We start from the raw sequence: 13,349 nt of genomic DNA on the forward strand, positions 1-13,349 counted from the left end.
CAAGGAGACTTCAGAGGAGATGGCGCCCACTGTTGTTTTTACCTCTGAGAGTGTTTTCATAATGTCTTCCAGCGTTATTTTCTTCGTTCCTTCTGCGTCTTGAGTGTTACCCGTGGAGGTTCGCCCTACATTTTGAGGCTGACCTTGTTGTCCGTATGCAAATTTGTCTAATTTGGCCTGTGTGGATCCACTCCTAGTGCCTTTGCCCGCCATGGTGCTGGGGCTCGCGAAATCCGGAGTCTTGCCTTGTTTAGTCGCGATCAGCGCCTCGACCTCTTTCGCAGTTTGTAGGCACCAGCCAGGGAGCAGTAGGCTGGTGTGCGTTAGACAGAGTATCACCTTCCGCCCTCTGTGCAGGCCTCACTGGCCGTTGTGGTGATGCAGGAGAGTCCCGGCGGTTGCTGTATGAGTTTCAGGTTGAGTCGCTGTAGGTCGCACCCCGTGATCTGTGCTCTCGCCCCTCGATAATCCCACCTTGAGCTGGAACGGTCCCAGCGGCCTCCAGTTGGGGTCCTCTGGGCAAGCCTACCACACTCGGGTACTCCGGATGGCGCAGGGTCTGGTTCCGGGCAGCTGTACCCCCATAGGCCATGCAGGCCTCAAGCTCACCCGCTCAGTGCACCGGATCTATGTCTCTACTATGCCAGGGCTGCTGATGCTACCGGGCAGTATGTGGGCCCCGAGGCCCCTTCGCTAGCTCCTGCGTGGATCCTCAGTATGACGCCGTCCCCCGGGGGCACCGATGTCTCTCACCTCTGATCGGGGCTAATATGTCCTTCCACTTCGACCCTGCGGCCAAGCGAGGCGCGAAGATCGCCTCAACCGTTCCCCGCAGCCCGCCAGGCCCCCGAGGGGGGGGGAGTGTCGAGATCTCAGGGCCGCTCAGCGCGCCCAAGGCCAGATCGGCACATTTCTGAGCGTTGCGCCAGTCCCGTACAGGTGGCGTGTTTGTACGTGTGCCGTAGGGCGATGCCACTAAATGTTCCAGGCAGGTTGTGTGTTGTCAGGCGGGTGCCGGGATGCGTCCACCCCTCCCGGCCGGCTTGGTCGCACTTCCGCCGGGGCCTGGGTGCTACTCAAGGCCGGTGCTGTTCTTCCGCTGGTAGGCCCAGACTTGTCGCCTGGAATTCGCTTGGCTCTGCTCCTCCGAATTGCTTGAAAGTCGGACCGGTGACACCGCTTCGGTCCCGGACCCAAACGCCGCCGCTTCAGGTGAGCAGGGTAGCGGATAAGTGTGTCGGATTTAGATTAAGGCCACAGTGCCCTCAGGAGCTCTCACTCTATGCGGCCGCCATGCTTGGCTGCTAACCACGCCCCCCTGCAATGTACTTTTTAAAAATAATGTTTTTTTCAGCAGGCACATTCTCTCCTAAAAACAAAAATTGCATGTGTATATCTCTAGTTTGGAATACCATAGGCTTGCATGCATACTCTCATGGGTCACTCAAGTTTTTAGGACCCTATTGCACTCTGTTTTCGTGCTGCTTTTAGTATATGGCCCATATTACAGAAGTCTACCATCTTTGAGTATTTGAGGCTCCTTTGTAAGTGCTTTATATTTTTTCCTTGAAGAGCTATATAATAAAGGGGTCCGGGAAAGATTGCATTTATGGAAGATAAAAGAAGGCCTACTTGTCTCACCAAATGCTGTAGAGAAACCTGATGTTTTACTCATGTTATCCTTAGTTCGTTTTTGTTAGACCTTGCATTCTTAAGGAGGTCCCAACCCCACCTTATTGCTTTTCACCTCCGCATTTTGCTGTATCTTTTTGTTGGCCTTAGGACTCTGATCACTTTATCGCTACTAATCAGTGCTGAAGTGCACGTGCTTCTTCCCTAATCATGTGTATAATTGGAGTATACCTGACTGACAGATTTAATTTACTTGAAAGCCCCTTGTAAAGTGGTATACCATATGCCCAGGGACTGATTGTGCCGCCCAAAGAAATAGCATTTCAAACCTGTCTCAAGCCTGCTACTGCAGTACCTGTGCTGCAGTGTACTGCCACTTCGACTTGGCATTTAAAACTACTTGCCAAGCCTTAAACTTTAATTTTATTACATATCAGTAACCCCTAAGGTAGGCCCTAGGTAGTCCTAGGGGCATCATGCTATGTAAGTAAAAGGTAAAACATGTACTGTGGTAGTTTGGATGTCCTAGTAGTATCAAACAGTCTATTACATTTTTCACTACTGTGAGGTCTGCCCCTCTCATAGGTTAGCATTGGGTATTCCCTTATACTTTTTGGGGGGTAATTCCATATCAGAGAGGAGAAGCTTTATTTATTTATTGATAAATCCTATCTACTTGTGAGGTTGGATTTAATCTTACTATTGAATAAATGCCATTTTTAGAGAGTGAGCATTTCTCTGCACTTACTGCTCTATTTGCATTGAAACCTGTCTTCAATTGACGTCTGGATTGGGCTGCGAGACAGCTACATATGTGCATTCCCTGTAGACAGCCACAACACAGGTCACTCAACTGCAACTGCATTCATCTGCATTCTGATTGGCCTGGGGAGAGCTCCGCTCCCCTTACCGCAAATATGTTCAAGAACGATAATTTATGTCAGTAAGTACAGTATACCTACATCTTATAATCATGTGTGTTTAAATAATTTGTCGTTAGATCGTTTAAATATTGAAAAGGGTCTGTTTTTAATAGACATTTTACAAAAACAACTGGTACATTTGGGAATTCTGTAAAGGAAAAACCCAACTGCCGTGACATTGCCAACCACAATGCCGTAACTCGGATTCAAACCGAGGTTGCTGCGGCCACAACGCAGAGTACTAACCACTATACGATCACTGCGAGCTACTTGGGCTCAATAACATACAGTGACATGAAGAAATTATAATTCGGAACACTCATGGCTACTCCTGTGATAGGCTGAATGTGTTCATTGCTTCCTCATTCCTTATACAAAGGCTTTATCTCCTCAGTGGTTGATAGGCTGAAACCGTTTCCTGGCCGCCTGCTTGTGAACTGGCAGGAGTCAAAGATCACACAAACACTGGTGGGCCTGTGATGGGACACCAATGCAGAGAAACACACCTGGCGCAGATATTCTATTCTGTTTATTAGACCTGCATCTCCCCTGTACCTCCTCAAGCCATCTGTATGTGAAGAAAGAAAGAGTTAAGGAACTGTCCATCTACACTTTTATTGGGAGGATGCTGCCGTGAGCTCCTCCCAGCTAATCACACAAACAGCAGTAAAGAAAGATAACTACACAGTTAGGGGGGACTGCATGGTTAGGTTTTTGAGGAATTTTTGAAACTGACCTCAGTGACCCATAATCAGAGCTGTGGCTAATGACCGCATGCCTAATTATGATGAAGCAAGCACCATGGCTCGTAGGGGCCCCACAACACACTTTTCTTAGCTCATTGAATTAAAGTATAAACTTCTGCCATGTGTGAGTGGTAAAGGCTTGTTAATTTTGTTGCTTTTCAAATTCACGTCTGACAACAAGACGAAGGAACATTGGGGCATCAGACGCTTTGGAAAGTAGCCACCAACCGCAGAGAAAGAGAGAAAGAGGGAAAAGACAGTATGAGGTGTGGAGAAAACAGCAGCAGGTACAAGGAGCTCAAATGAGATTAATGGCGCCTAAATAGAGCACGTAAAGGAACAGTTACAAATCTAAGAAAAGGGAAAGAAAAGACTAGGAAAAAACACAGAAAGAGCTTGTAGATGAAATTCTCTTCCAGGAACAGCAGGTTAAGAGAAATTACACAGGGAGCAGTTAAGCTTGTAACACGGGGGAGAATAGAAAAGAAAATGCAGTTTTATGAAGTGTGTTTGCCTAATCCAGCTAGCACTTTTATTTTATTTCTCTATTTGCTTCTTTTATTGGTAAAGTAAGTTTCAAGTGCATGCACAGGTATGACCGAGAGAGCCAGGGTATAATAATTTGAAGCGTTTGCACCAGCGCTAATGAAGGATGAGAGTTATAGCAAAGATATGAAAGGGGGAGCGATAATAAATATGTGATATGGCAATAGTGACACCAAAATAAGCCACCTATTCATAAAACTGACATGGAAGAAATACTAAAGGTTAACTTCTGAAATTGTAGCCGATGTTAAAAAGATTCTCGTTGTCGGCAGGATTCGACCCTGCGCGGGGAGACCCCAATGGATTTCTAGTCCATCGCATTAACCACTCGGCCACAACAACTGACTGTAAGGTGTGTGCAAATAATCTGTATGCAAGTTTTCAAGGTGTCCCACAGCAAATTCCTGATATTCTGCAATGCACTTTTTTAAAATAATGTTTTTTTCAGCAGGCACATTCTCTCCTAAAAACAAAAATTGCATGCGTATATCTCTAGTTTGGAATACCATAGGCTTGCATGCATACTCTCATGGGTCACTCACGTTTTTTGGACCCTATTGCACTCTGTTTTCGTGCTGCTTTTAGTATATGGCCCATATTACAGAAGTCTACCATCTTTGAGTATTTGAGGCTCCTTTGTAAGTGATTTATATTTTTTCCTTGAAGAGCTATATAATAAAGGGGTCCGGGAAAGATTGCATTTATGGAAGATAAAAGAAGGCCCACTTGTCTCACCAAATGCTGTAGAGAAACCTGATGTTTTACTCATGTTATCCTTAGTTCGTTTTTGTTAGACCTTGCATTCTTAAGGTGGTCCCAACCCCACCTTATTGCTTTTCACCTCCGCATTTTGCTGTATCTTTTTGTTGGCCTTAGGACTCTGATCACTTTATCGCTACTAATCAGTGCTGAAGTGCACGTGCTTCTTCCCTAATCATGTGTATAATTGGAGTATACCTGACTGACAGATTCAATTTACTTGAAAGCCCCTTGTAAAGTGGTATACCATATACCCAGGGACTGATTGTGCCGCCCAAAGAAATAGCATTTCAAACCTGTCTCAAGCCTGCTACTGCAGTGCCTGTGCTGCAGTGTACTGCCACTTCGACTTGGCATTTAAAACTACTTGCCAAGCCTTAAACTCCAATTTTATTACATATCAGTAACCCCTAAGGTAGGCCCTAAGTTGTCCTAGGGGCATCATGCTATGTAAGTAAAATGTAAGACATGTACTGTGGTAGTTTGTATGTCCTAGTACTATCAAACAATCTATTACATTTTTCACTACTGTGAGGTCTGCCCCTCTCATAGGTTAGCATTGGGTATTCCCTTATACATTTTGGGGGGTAATTCCATATCAGAGAGGAGAAGCTTTATTTATTTATTGATAAATCCTATCTACTGGTGAGGTTGGATTTAATCTTACTATTGTATAAATGCCATTTTTAGAGAGTGAGCATTTCTCTGCACTTACTGCTCTATTTGCATCAAAACCTGTCTTCAATTGACGTCTGGATTGGGCTGCGAGACAGCTACATATGTGCATTCCCTGTAGACAGCCACAACACAGGTCACTCAACTGCAACTGCATTCATCTGCATTCTGATTGGCCTGGGGGAGAGCTCCGCTCCCCTTACCGCAAATATGTTCAAGAACGATAATTTATGTCAGTAAGTACAGTATACCTACATCTTATAATCATGTGTGTTTAAATAATTTGTCGCTAGATCGTTTAAATATTGAAAAGGATCTGTTTTTAATATACATTTTACAAAAACAACTGGTACATTTGGGAATTCTGTAAAGGAAAAACCCAACTGCCATGACATTGCCAACCACAATGTCGTGACTTGGATTCGAACTGAGGTTGCTGCGGCCACAACGCAGAGTACTAACCACTATACGATCACGGCAAGCTACTTGGGCTCAATAACGTACAGTGACATGAAGAAATTATAATTCGGAACACTCAGGGCTACTCCTGTCATAGGCTGAATGTGTTCATTGCTTCCTCATTCCTTATACAAAGGCTTTATCTCCTCAGTGGTTGATAGGCTGAAACCGTTTCCTGGCCGCCTGCTTGTGAACTGGCAGGAGTCAAAGATCACACATACACTGGTGGGCCTGTGATCGGACACCAATGCAGAGAAACACACCTGGCGCAGATATTCTATTCTGTTTATTAGACCTGCATCTCCCCTGTACCTCCTCAAGCCATCTGTATGTGAAGCAAGAAAGAGTTAAGGAACAGTCCATCTACACTTTTATTGGGAGGATGCTGCCGTGAGCTCCTCCCAGCTAATCACACAAACAGCAGTAAAGCAAGATAACTACACAGTTAGGGGGGGACTGCATGGTTAGGTTTTTGAGGAATTATTGAAACTGACCTCAGTGACCCATCATCAGAGCTGTGGCTAATGACTGCATGCCTAATTATGATGAAGCAAGCACCATGGCTCGTAGGGGCCCCACAACACACTTTTCTTAGCTCATTGAATTAAAGTATAAACTTCTGCCATGTGTGAGTGGTAAAGGCTTGTTAATTTCGTTGCTTTTCAAATTCACGTCTGACAACAAGATGAAGGAACATTGGGGCATCAGACGCTTTGGAAAGTAGCCACCAACTGCAGAGAAAGAGAGAAAGAGGGAAAAGACAGTATGAGGTGTGGAGAAAACAGCAGCAGGTACAAGGAGCTCAAATGAGATTAATGGCGCCAAAATAGAGCACGTAAAGGAACAGTTACAAATCTAAGAAAAGGGAAAGAAAAGACTAGGAAAAAACACAGAAAGAGCTTGTAGATGAAATTCTCTTCCAGGAACAGCAGGTTAAGAGAAATTACACAGGGAGCAGTTAAGCTTGTAACACGGGGGAGAATAGAAAAGAAAATGCAGTTTTATGAAGTGTGTTTGCCTAATCCAGCTAGCACTTTTATTTTATTTCTCTATTTGCTTCTTTTATTGGTAAAGTAAGTTTCAAGTGCATGCACAGGTATGACCGAGAGAGCCAGGGTATAATAATTTGAAGCGTTTGCACCAGCGCTAATGAAGGACGAGAGTTATAGCAAAGATATGAAAGGAGGAGCGATAATAAATATGTGATATGGCAATAGTGACACCAAAATAAGCCACCTATTTATAAAACTGACACGGAAGAAATACTAAAGGTTAACTTCTGAAATTGTAGCCGATGTTAAAAAGATTCTCGTTGTCGGCAGGATTCGACCCTGCGCGGGGAGACCCCAATGGATTTCTAGTCCATCGCCTTAACCACTCGGCCACAACAACTGACTGTAAGGCATGTGCAAATAACCTGTATGCAAGTTTTCAAGGTGTCCCACAGCAAATTCCTGATATTCTGCAATGCATTTTTTAAAAATAATTTTTTTTCAGCAGGCACATTCTCTCCTAAAAACAAAAATTGCATGCGTATATCTCTAGTTTGGAATACCATAGGCTTGCATGCATACTCTCATGGGTCACTCACGTTTTTTGGACCCTATTGCACTCTGTTTTCGTGCTGCTTTTAGTATATGGCCCATATTACAGAAGTCTACCATCTTTGAGTATTTGAGGCTCCTTTGTAAGTGCTTTATATTTTTTCCTTGAAGAGCTATATAATAAAGGGGTCCGGGAAAGATTGCATTTATGGAAGATAAAAGAAGGCCCACTTGTCTCACCAAATGCTGTAGAGAAACCTGATGTTTTACTCATGTTATCCTTAGTTCGTTTTTGTTAGACCTTGCATTCTTAAGGTGGTCCCAACCCCACCTTATTGCTTTTCACCTCCGCATTTTGCTGTATCTTTTTGTTGGCCTTAGGACTCTGATCACTTTATCGCTACTAATCAGTGCTGAAGTGCACGTGCTTCTTCCCTAATCATGTGTATAATTGGAGTATACCTGACTGACAGATTTAATTTACTTGAAAGCCCCTTGTAAAGTGGTATACCATATACCCAGGGACTGATTGTGCCGCCCAAAGAAATAGCATTTCAAACCTGTCTCAAGCCTGCTACTGCAGTGCCTGTGCTGCAGTGTACTGCCACTACGACTTGGCATTTAAAACTACTTGCCAAGCCTTAAACTCCAATTTTATTACATATCAGTAACCCCTAAGGTAGGCCCTAGGTAGTCCTAGGGGCATCATGCTATGTAAGTAAAAGGTAAGACATGTACTGTGGTAGTTTGTATGTCCTAGTAGTATCAAACAGTCTATTAAATTTTTCACTACTGTGAGGTCTGCCCCTCTCATAGGTTAGCATGGGGTATTCCCTTATACTTTTTTGGGGGTAATTCCATATCAGAGAGGAGAAGCTTTATTTATTTATTGATAAATCCTATCTACTGGTGAGGTTGGATTTAATCTTACTATTGTATAAATGCCATTTTTAGAGAGTGAGCATTTCTCTGCACTTACTGCTCTATTTGCATCAAAACCTGTCTTCAATTGACGTCTGGATTGGGCTGCGAGACAGCTACATATGTGCATTCCCTGTAGACAGCCACAACACAGGTCACTCAACTGCAACTGCATTCATCTGCATTCTGATTGGCCTGGGGGAGAGCTCCGCTCCCCTTACCGCAAATATGTTCAAGAACGATAATTTATGTCAGTAAGTACAGTATACCTACATCTTATAATCATGTGTGTTTAAATAATTTGTCGTTAGATCGTTTAAATATTGAAAAGGATCTGTTTTTAATATACATTTTACAAAAACAACTGGTACATTTGGGAATTCTGTAAAGGAAAAACCCAACTGCCGTGACATTGCCAACCACAATGCCGTGACTCGGATTCGAACCGAGGTTGCTGCGGCCACAACGCAGAGTACTAACCACTATACGATCACGGCGAGCTACTTGGGCTCAATAATGTACAGTGACATGAAGAAATTATAATTCGGAACACTCAGGGCTACTCCTGTGATAGGCTGAATGTGTTCATTGCTTCCTCATTCCTTATACAAAGGCTTTATCTCCTCAGTGGTTGATAGACTGAAACCGTTTCCTGGCCGCCTGCTTTTAACTGGCAGGAGTCAAAGATCACACATACACTGGTGGGCCTGTGATGGGACACCAATGCAGAGAAACACACCTGGTGCAGATATTCTATTCTGTTTATTAGACCTGCATCTCCCCAGTACCTCCTCAAGCCATCTGTATGTGAAGCAAGAAAGAGTTAAGGAACAGTCCATCTACACTTTTATTGGGAGGATGCTGCCGTGAGCTCCTCCCAGCTAATCACACAAACAGCAGTAAAGCAAGATAACTACACAGTTAGGGGGGACTGCATGGTTAGGTTTTTGAGGAATTATTGAAACTGACCTCAGTGACCCATAATCAGAGCTGTGGCTAATGACTGCATGCCTAATTATGATGAAGCAAGCACCATGGCTCGTAGGGGCCCCACAACACACTTTTCTTAGCTCTTTGAATTAAAGTATAAACTTCTGCCATGTGTGAGTGGTAAAGGCTTGTTAATTTTGTTGCTTTTCAAATTCACGTCTGACAACAAGACGAAGGAACATTGGGGCATCAGACGCTTTGGAAAGTAACCACCAACCGCAGAGAAAGAGACAAAGAGGAAAAAGGCAGTATGAGGTGTGGAGAAAACAGCAGCAGGTACAAGGAGCTCAAATGAGATTAATGGCGCCTAAATAGAGCACGTAAAGGAACAGTTACAAATCTAAGAAAAGGGAAAGAAAAGACTAGGAAAAAACACAGAAAGAGCTTGTAGATGAAATTCTCTTCCAGGAACAGCAGGTTAAGAGAAATTACACAGGGAGCAGTTAAGCTTGTAACACGGGGGAGAATAGCAAAGAAAATGCAGTTTTATGAAGTGTGTTTGCCTAATCCAGCTAGCACTTTTATTTTATTTCTCTATTTGCTTCTTTTATTGGTAAAGTAAGTTTCAAGTGCATGCACAGGTATGACCGAGAGAGCCAGGGTATAATAATTTGAAGCGTTTGCACCAGCTCTAATGAAGGACAAGAGTTATAGCAAAGATATGAAAGGGGGAGCGATAATAAATATGTGATATGGCAATAGTGACACCAAAATAAGCCACCTATTTATAAAACTGACATGGAAGAAATACTAAAGGTTAACTTCTGAAATTGTAGCCGATGTTAAAAAGATTCTCGTTGTCGGCAGGATTCGAACCTGCGCGGTGGGACTCCAATGGATTTCTAGTCCATCGCCTTAACCACTCGGCCACAACAACTAACTGTAAGGTGTGTGCACATAATCTGTATGCAAGTTTTCAAGGTGTCCCACAGCAAATTCCTGATATTCTGCAATGCACTTTTTAAAAATAATGTTTTTTTCAGCAGGCACATTCTCTCCTAAAAACAAAAATTGCAGGCGTATATCTCTAGTTTGGATTACCATAATCTTGCATGCATACTCTCATGGGTCACTCAAGTTTTTTGGACCCTATTGCACTCTGTTTTCGTGCTGCTTTTAGTATATGGCCCATATTACAGAAGTCTACCATCTTTGAGTATTTGAGGCTCCTTTGTAAGTGCTTTATATTTTTTCCTTGAAGAGCTATATAATAAAGGGGTCCGTGAAAGATTGCATTTATGGAAGATAAAAGAAGGCCCACTTTTCTCACCAAATGCTGTAGAGAAACCTGATGTTTTACTCATGTTATCCTTAGTTCGTTTTTGTTAGACCTTGCATTCTTAAGGTGGTCCCAACCCCACCTTATTGCTTTTCACCTCCGCATTTTGCTGTATCTTTTTGTTGGCCTTAGGACTCTGATCACTTTATCGCTACTAATCTGTGCTGAAGTGCACGTGCTTCTTCCCTAATCATGTGTATAATTGGAGTATACCTGACTGACAGATTTAATTTACTTGAAAGCCCCTTGCAAAGTGGTATACCATATACCCAGGGACTGATTGTGCCGCCCAAAGAAATAGCATTTTAAACCTGTCTCAAGCCTGCTACTGCAGTGCCTGTGCTGCAGTGTACTGCCACTTCGACTTGGCATTTAAAACTACTTGCCAAGCCTTAAACACCAATTTTATTACATATCAGTAACCCCTAAGGTAGGCCCTAGGTATTCCTAGGGGCATCATGCTATGTAAGTAAAAGGTAAGACATGTACTGTGGTAGTTTGTATGTCCTAGTAGTATCAAACAGTCTATTACATTTTTCACTACTGTGAGGTCTGCCCCTCTCATAGGTTAGCATTGGGTATTCCCTTATACTTTTTGCGGGGTAATTCCATATCAGAGAGGAGAAGCTTTATTTATTTATTGATAAATCCTATCTACTGGTGAGGTTGGATTTAATCTTACTATTTTATAAATGCCATTTTTAGAGAGTGAGCATTTCTCTGCACTTACTGCTCTATTTGCATGAAAACCTGTCTTCAATTGACGTCTGAATTGGGCTGCGAGACAGCTACATATGTGCATTCCCTGTAGACAGCCACAACACAGGTCACTCAACTGCAACTGCATTCATCTGCATTCTGATTGGCCTGGGGGAGAGCTCCGCTCCCCTTACCGCAAATATGTTCAAGAACGATAATTTATGTCAGTAAGTACAGTATACCTACATCTTATAATCATGTGTGTTTAAATAATTTGTCGTTAGATCGTTTAAATATTGAAAAGGATCTGTTTTTAATATACATTTTACAAAAACAACTGGTACATTTGGGAATTCTGTAAAGGAAAAACCCAGCTGCCTTGACATTGCCAACCACAATGCCGTGACTCGGATTCGAACCGAGGTTGCTGCGGCCACAACGCAGAGTACTAACCACTATACGATCACGGCGAGCTACTTGGGCTCAATAACGTACAGTGACATGAAGAAATTATAATTCGGAACACTCAGGGCTACTCCTGTGATAGGCTGAATGTGTTCATTGCTTCCTCATTCCTTATACAAAGGCTTTATCTCCTCAGTGGTTGATAGACTGAAACCGTTTCCTGGCCGCCTGCTTTTAACTGGCAGGAGTCAAAGATCACACATACACTGGTGGGCCTGTGATGGGACACCAATGCAGAGAAACACACCTGGCGCAGATATTCTATTCTGTTTATTAGACCTGCATCTCCCCTGTACCTCCTCAAGCCATCTGTATTTGAAGCAAGAAAGAGTTAAGGAACGATCCATCTACACTTTCATTGGGAGGATGCTGCCGTGAGCTCCTCCCAGCTAATCACACAAACAGCAGTAAAGCAAGATAACTACACAGTTAGGGGGGACTGCATGGTTAGGTTTTTGAGGAATTATTGAAACTGACCTCAGAGACCCATGATCAGAGCTGTGGCTAATGACTGCATGCCTATTTATGATGAAGCAAGCACCATGGCTCGTAGGGGCCCCACAACACACTTTTCTTAGCTCATTGAATTAAAGTATAAACTTCTACCATGTGTGAGTGGTAAAGGCTTGTTAATTTTGTTGCTTTTCAAATTCACGTCTGACAGCAAGACGAAGGAACATTGGGGCATCAGACGCTTTGGAAAGTAGCCACCAACCGCAGAGAAAGAGAGAAAGAGGAAAAAGGCAGTATGAGGTGTGGAGAAAACAGCAGCAGGTACAAGGAGCTCAAATGAGATTAATGGCGCCTAAATAGAGCACGTAAAGGAACAGTTACAAATCTAAGAAAAGGGAAAGAAAAGACTAGGAAAAAACACAGAAAGAACTTGTAGAAGAAATTCTCTTCCAGGAACAGCAGGTTAAGAGAAATTACACAGGGAGCAGTTAAGCTTGTAACACGGGGGAGAATAGAAAAGAAAATGCAGTTTTATGAAGTGTGTTTGCCTAATCCAGCTAGCACTTTTATTTTATTTCTCTATTTGCTTCTTTTATTGGTAAAGTAAGTTTCAAGTGCATGCACAGGTATGACCGAGAGAGCCAGGGTATAATAATTTGAAGCGTTTGCACCAGCGCTAATGAAGGACGAGAGTTATAGCAAAGATATGAAAGGGGGAGCGATAATAAATATGTGATATGGCAATAGTGACACCAAAATAAGCTACCTATTTATAAAACTGACATTGAAGAAATACTAAAGGTTAACTCCTGAAATTGTAGCCGATGTTAAAAAGTTTCTCGTTGTCGGCAGGATTCGAACCTGCGCGGGGAGACCCCAATTGATTTCTAGTCCATCGCCTTAACCACTCGGCCACAACAACTGACTGTGAGGCGTGTGCACATAATCTGTATGCAAGTTTTCAAGGTGTCCCACAGCAAATTCCTGATATTCTGCAATGCACTTTTTAAAAATAATGTTTTTTTCAGCAGGCACATTCTCTCCTAAAAACAAAAATTGCATGCGTATATCTCTAGTTTGGAATACCATAGGCTTGCATGCATACTCTCATGGGTCGCTCAAGTTTTTTGGACCCAATTGCACTCTGTTTTCGTGCTGCTTTTAGTATATGGCCCATATTACAGAAGTCTACCATCTTTGAGTATTTCAGGCTCCTTTGTAAGTGCTTTATATTTTTTCCTTGAAGAGCTATATAATA

The 13,349-nt window shown here is 42.9% G+C and overlaps 3 non-coding genes across 3 annotated transcripts; all 3 read right to left on the reverse strand.

The window, feature by feature from the left end:
* Positions 1 to 8,630: 8,630 nt before the first annotated feature.
* On the reverse strand, positions 8,631 to 8,702 carry TRNAH-GUG (transfer RNA histidin (anticodon GUG)). Its single transcript has one exon. It is a non-coding gene; the product is annotated as a tRNA-His (tRNA).
* Positions 8,703 to 11,571: 2,869 nt separating this feature from the next.
* TRNAH-GUG (transfer RNA histidin (anticodon GUG)) lies at positions 11,572 to 11,643 on the reverse strand. The gene has a single exon. It is a non-coding gene; the product is annotated as a tRNA-His (tRNA).
* Positions 11,644 to 12,931: 1,288 nt separating this feature from the next.
* TRNAS-AGA (transfer RNA serine (anticodon AGA)) lies at positions 12,932 to 13,013 on the reverse strand. The gene has a single exon. It is a non-coding gene; the product is annotated as a tRNA-Ser (tRNA).
* Positions 13,014 to 13,349: the final 336 nt, after the last annotated feature.

The sequence above is a fragment of the Lissotriton vulgaris genome, chromosome 1_1 (genome assembly GCF_964263255.1).
Source record: "Lissotriton vulgaris chromosome 1_1, aLisVul1.2, whole genome shotgun sequence".
In the NCBI taxonomy this organism is placed as follows: domain Eukaryota; kingdom Metazoa; phylum Chordata; class Amphibia; order Caudata; family Salamandridae; genus Lissotriton; species Lissotriton vulgaris.